We start from the raw sequence: 6,000 nt of genomic DNA on the forward strand, positions 1-6,000 counted from the left end.
TTCCCTCGCCCCGCGAGGAGTGGCCCCTTCCCCCCCCCCCCACTTCCAGGGCAAGCTGTGCCCCCTGCCGCTCCCCACGGCCTGGGGCCCCCCATCCACATAAGGACACATCTTCTAGCGCAGGGGTACGCAGATCGCAGGGGCTCAGAGAACCAACTTAAGGATCAACAGTACCCAGAAGAGCCACAGTCCTGTGAATTCATACTAAATGAAACACTAGTACTATAGACTCAGATTTAAACACCATGACAGGGGAACTATTTAGTTTTTATATCCATGTATATTACACTTACAATAATACTTGGCCAGTCAACTGTATCAACTACAATTGGTTAGTAACACAATAAAACATCCTGAGTGCTAATAATTAAGTCAGGGTGTTTTAATATCATATTTTGCAAAGAACAGGAGACCATAAAGCCAAAGTTCTCAAACTAGGGGGTCATGAGGTTATTATGGGGGGGGGGGGGTCACAAGCGGTAAGCCTCCATCCCTAACCCTGTTTTGCCTCCAGCATTTATAATGGTGTTAAATATATAAAAAAGTGTTTTTAATTTATAAGGAGGGGTCACACTCAGAGGCTTGCTATATGAAAGGGGTCACCAGTACAAAAGTTTGAGAATCACTGCCTTAAAGAGCTACTTGCAGCTCAGGTACCTCAAAGTTTGAGTATCAGTGGCCTAGCTGATGCAGTGAGAGCCCCTGTCCTGTTACCAGGCCCCTTCAGAGAAGTTTGGGGCTCATCAGTTGTAAAGTCAAGTCTACAGCTATATATAGTTCTCTATATACTGCCCTGCTCCTTGAAGAGTCTACGCCCACTTAGTCTGTGCTCTGTGGAAAATACTGGCTAGTTTTTACACATTTCTGGGTTTAAGAGTGCATGGGGCAGGGACCAGGAGAAGGTGATAAGAATCAATCTTAAATTCGCCTGAGACTTACTTCACCTTTAAAAGCATCCCACCGTTTCCTCATCATTAGATTAGTAGAACCTTCCTACAGCTGAACACATCAACAATAAAAGCAGAGGCTTCTGGTACCACAGACCAGATATTAATGGCTCAGGGACAAGTAACCTCCCCTCTGTCCCAGCTCACTTACAAGAGAGGTCAGGACAATTATACCCTGAAATTTCACCCCAGAAAGACACTTTATGTACAGATTTCAGAGTAGCAGCCGTGTTAGTCTGTATTCGCAAAAAGAAAAGGAGTACTTGTGGCACCTTAGAGACTAACCAATTTATTTGAGCATGAGCTTTCGTGAGCTAGAGCTCGCTTCGTCGGATGCATTCAGTGGATGCATCCGACGAAGTGAGCTGTAGCTCACGAAAGCTTATGCTCAAATAAATTTGTTAGTCTCTAAGGTGCCACAAGTACTCCCTTTCTTTTTATGTAGACAACTAGAATTCTACTAGTGCTGTAGAGTCAAATGGGTTTGAGGAAGTTTTCACATAGTAGTCATGAATGCTATAGTAAGACAAGTTTCAGAGTAACAGCCGTGTTAGTCTGTATTCGCAAAAAGAAAAGGAGTCCTTGTGGCACCTTAGAGACTAACCAATTTATTTGAGCATGAGCTTTCGTGAGCTACAGCTGTAGCTCACGAAAGCTCATGCTCAAATAAATTGGTTAGTCTCTAAGGTGCCACAAGGACTCCTTTTCTTTATAGTAAGACAAGATGCTTTTCCCATTGCCCTACCTCTATTTATAGTCCTTGAATATACAAGGTAGAGAAAGTTTCTTCATAGAAGCATACCTCACTCAACTTCAACACAAATTTCCCAATTCCTGCCCACGGTATCAGGGACCCCAACAGAACTAGTAGTAGTTCTTCTGGTTAGTTCCCAATGGAATTGCAAATGCTTTCTCAACAAAATTGCAGCAAGGCCTGGGGCAGAAAAACAAAACAAAACAGTCTCTCCCGTGTGGGAACAGAGGTCTTCAGGATCAAATGATTCAGATAGATAGCTACACAGCTGACTATACTACTGAAGTTTTACATATGTTCTCTCCAACACAAAGATCTAAGCCTCTGAACAACACAAATGTTGTATATGAGTCTTCATTGTCCAACCAGTTTCTTTCACCAAGCCCCTTCCAAGTCAACAGACTTGCAACTATACTTTAAGAAAAATACATGACAACATTTAAAATATGACTTATTGATCATTTCCCTGAATCCTATTTCTAAGGCCCCACATAGACAGCTGCTTCTTTCTTGTAAGAGATCTAATAAGATCATCTCTAGCCCCAGAAGTGTTTATTGTGGCTTCTGAACTCACCTACTATATGGTAAAAAGAAAAGGGGTACTTGTAGCACCTTATAGACTAACAAATTTATTTGAGCATGAGCTTTCATGAGCTACAGCTCACTTCATCGGATGCATTCAGTGGAAAATACAGTGGGGAGATTTATATACATAGAGAACATGAAACAATGGGTGTTACCATACACACTGTAATGAGAGTGATCACTTAAGGTGAGCTATTACCAGCAGGAGAGCGGGGGGAGCTGTAGCTCACAAAAGCTTATGCTCAAATAAATTTGTTAGTCGCTAAGGTGCCACAAGTACTCCTTTTCTTTTTGCGAATACAGACTAACACGGCTGCTACTCTGAAACCTACTATATGGTGAAACCAATCCGCACCTAATCAGGTGTCAGCTTTCTTCAATACACATGAACAAGCAGCCAGAGAACCAGTCTTTGCAGTCTTAACAGCCCACATAGATTGTTATATCAAAAGTATAAAAGAATAGACACTGACATTGTTCAATTCTAAAGAGTGTAATAAATCCTTGTTTTGAGCAAGGAATACAAAACACCAGCTACCTGCACAGCCTCACCACAAAGACCTTTTAGGGCCTCTTCTAGACACAATGATCCAGGCCTATGGAGTCAATGGAAGCTAGGAGCCTACATACCTCTGAGGATCTGGGCCAATGGGACAAACTAAGACATCTATATCTAAAGCCCCTTGTAGTTTGCTGCAAACTGGATGAACGTTCTGCAGCAAGGTCCTCAGACTCTGTAGTGCTCTGGTGAAAATTCTTCAAAATTCTGTAGTGGATTAAGATATATTTTAATAATAGAAATGTTTATTTAATTAAATATGGACATGAATAACACAATGTATGCAGTTACCTATGTTACTTATTTTGATAATACACTGACTATTTTATGCTATCTGTACACGCTGAGTTTTCAATGTAGTGTCATCTTCAGGTTTCAGTTAACACCTGATTGGGATTAATGGAGCAGTTCACACCTCTCAGAGCTATTTTTTCAGGCTTTCTGCATTCATGCAGACCATCTCTGCATTGATTCACATCTGGATCACCTCTTTGAGGTTGTCTGCACAACCACTAGTAGAAATTTATATTTGTAATGAAAGCTGAGATTCTGAAGACAATTCTTTAGCAAGGGGAAGATTCTATGGGTAATTTTGTTGTCCCTAGTCTCTGTCTGCCAGAAGCTGGGAATGGGCAACAGAGGATGGATCACTTGATGATTATCTGCTCTGTTCATTCCCTCTGGGGCACATGCAATTGGCCACTGTCAGAAGACAGGATATTGGGCTAGACTGGTCTGACCCAGTATGTCCATTCTTATGTTCTTATACATCTTGGAGCCCCCGCTAAGTGGAGCAGGACCCCATTGTGCAAGGCAGCATACAAATACAGTGTACACTGATCACTCCACTCAGCTCCAACCTGCTCTCTGACTTTGACCCACCTGCCACACCCAAAGAAATTGGTTAGTCTCTAAGGTGCCACAGTACTCCTTTTCTTTTTGCGAATACAGACTAACACGGCTGCTACTCTGAAACTCACTTCTTAGTCAGTCAGGGTACCCTCAGATCTGCCCAGGCTCTTTGCTACAACAATTTAGTCTTTTACTCATACAGTCCTAGGTACTCAGAATATTCTCCCTCCCTCTGAGCCATCAAGTCATCTCTCCCACCTTAAAACTAGCCTTAAAAACTTTTCTGTTTGGCTTGTCATTGACTTTCTCTACAAAACCTTGTGTAATGCCACATGTGAAGACAATGAGTATAATACTGTATTTGTAACAATGATAATCAGAACCAGTGAGTAGAGTTACTGTACTGGCAGAGACATATTTACTGTGTACATGGCTCTTGTAGGCTCATTACACAGAAGTGATTTGTTAGTCAGTTGTGCAAAGCCCTTCCCTTCAGCAAAACATTAGAGAACTCTAGGGAAAACTCCTGGAATTTCCTTTAGCCAGATCTTGCCCCCACATGAAATCTGATTCAAAGTTCATTGAGTCATTAGGTCCCTTACCACTTATTCCAGTGAGTTTTGGACTATGTTCTTACTGTGCATAGTAAGTAAATTGGGCAGTCAACAATCACCACATACTGTAAGTGGGCTGGCAACCTGAGTGCCTAAAGTGGTAATACTTAGTCCTGCCATGAATGCAGGGGACTGCACTAGATGACCTCTTGAGGTCTCTTCCAGTCCTACAATCGTATGATTCTGCAGCCTCTGCATTTCAGATTCTGAAATACTGGGTGGTGCCTCATCAGTCATATTTAGAGTTCTCAACAGGGTAGCCAGGGAATTTCTATGAGCCAGCAGCCACAGAACCATTTCTTGTCCATGCTACAAACCAACATTTCTGACTTGTGGTTTTAAAGTCATTTTCAGAGCATGGACTTTATTTTAAGTGAATTTTACACATGGGTGAACTGCAGCGAGACAGAGGCTAAGTGGCAGATGGTCAGTGGAAGAGCCAAGAATACAACCGAGAATTCACGAGTGCCAGTATCCTGCTTTAAAAATCTTTATCCCAGTGTTGTGAGGCTTAACTACTTAATCTTTGTGATGGGTTTAAAAGGTGCTAAGAATGCACATTATTATTATTATTACTATTACTTCCTTATAGAAATTGTTTTTTTTACTCGCATGGCTACTTCAGTTTTTTTAACCAGGAACTTCGGGGCCTTATTCTGGTTACACTCACACTGGGTTTACTCCTGTGGAATTCAACTGGTTCTGGTATATATACTCCTGATATACATGGATGTGAAAGGAGAATCAGGTTCCAATATGTTGAAACAAACAAACAAACAAAACCTGACAGAACTTCTTTTTAAAAGGTGTGATATATCCATAACCTTGGAAAAAATAACTGTAAAGATAATGATAATGGATAATTATAAAACTTGTAACTGACAAAACAACATTCTGCATTTCAGATGATAAATTACCGTACTCTCGCCAATAATCCACTTGCAATACAATAATGTATCTCCATCTTGAGGGTTATGCAATAAAATGAAGGTTTTGGCAAACTATATTCATACTGAAAGTTGGGCAGCAATTTCATGAAGAATTTTTAAAAAATAAGCCTGTTTGAAAATTTGGCATTGATCCCCTTTGACTTTTCCTGCTTGGAATGATTAAACTTTAGCAGGGGGTACAAAATAAAGTATTTAAACGTTATGATGTGGCAGTAGACTGGTGCAATCACCCTTCCCTTGGTTGCTCCCAATGCAGTCTTTCTGAAAGGCTTTTAAACTGCAGGGACACTCACTACCTATAAATGATAAAAGAGGCTATAGTATAGACTATTGTGCATGCAAAAAAAAAAAAAAAAAAGATTTCGAACACTTCTCCAGATCTGGAAAGTGCTACGGCAGCTAAAAATGTGAAGAAATTAAGCAAACACAGGGTCTGATCCAAAAGCCACTGCAGTCAATGGAAAGTCTCCCACTGATTTCAATAGGCTTTGGATCATAGCCATATGGTTAAGACCATTTATGACATGAACCAGTTGATTCACAAAAGCAAAAATTCCTGCCTTCAGTTACACCTCTCTTGCCCCTGATTGCTGTGCAATTTGCATAAAGGTAACAGTGCAGAATATTGCCCCAAATGAGCAAGGGTGACACTCACCCTACTGCATAGGGATGTTGTGTGCTAAAATAATGAGAACCAGCAGCTGAACCAACACTCTGGTCATCCAATTAGTCCCACCCC

This window comes from Eretmochelys imbricata, chromosome 10 (assembly GCF_965152235.1).
Source record: "Eretmochelys imbricata isolate rEreImb1 chromosome 10, rEreImb1.hap1, whole genome shotgun sequence".
Lineage (NCBI taxonomy): Eukaryota > Metazoa > Chordata > Testudines > Cheloniidae > Eretmochelys > Eretmochelys imbricata.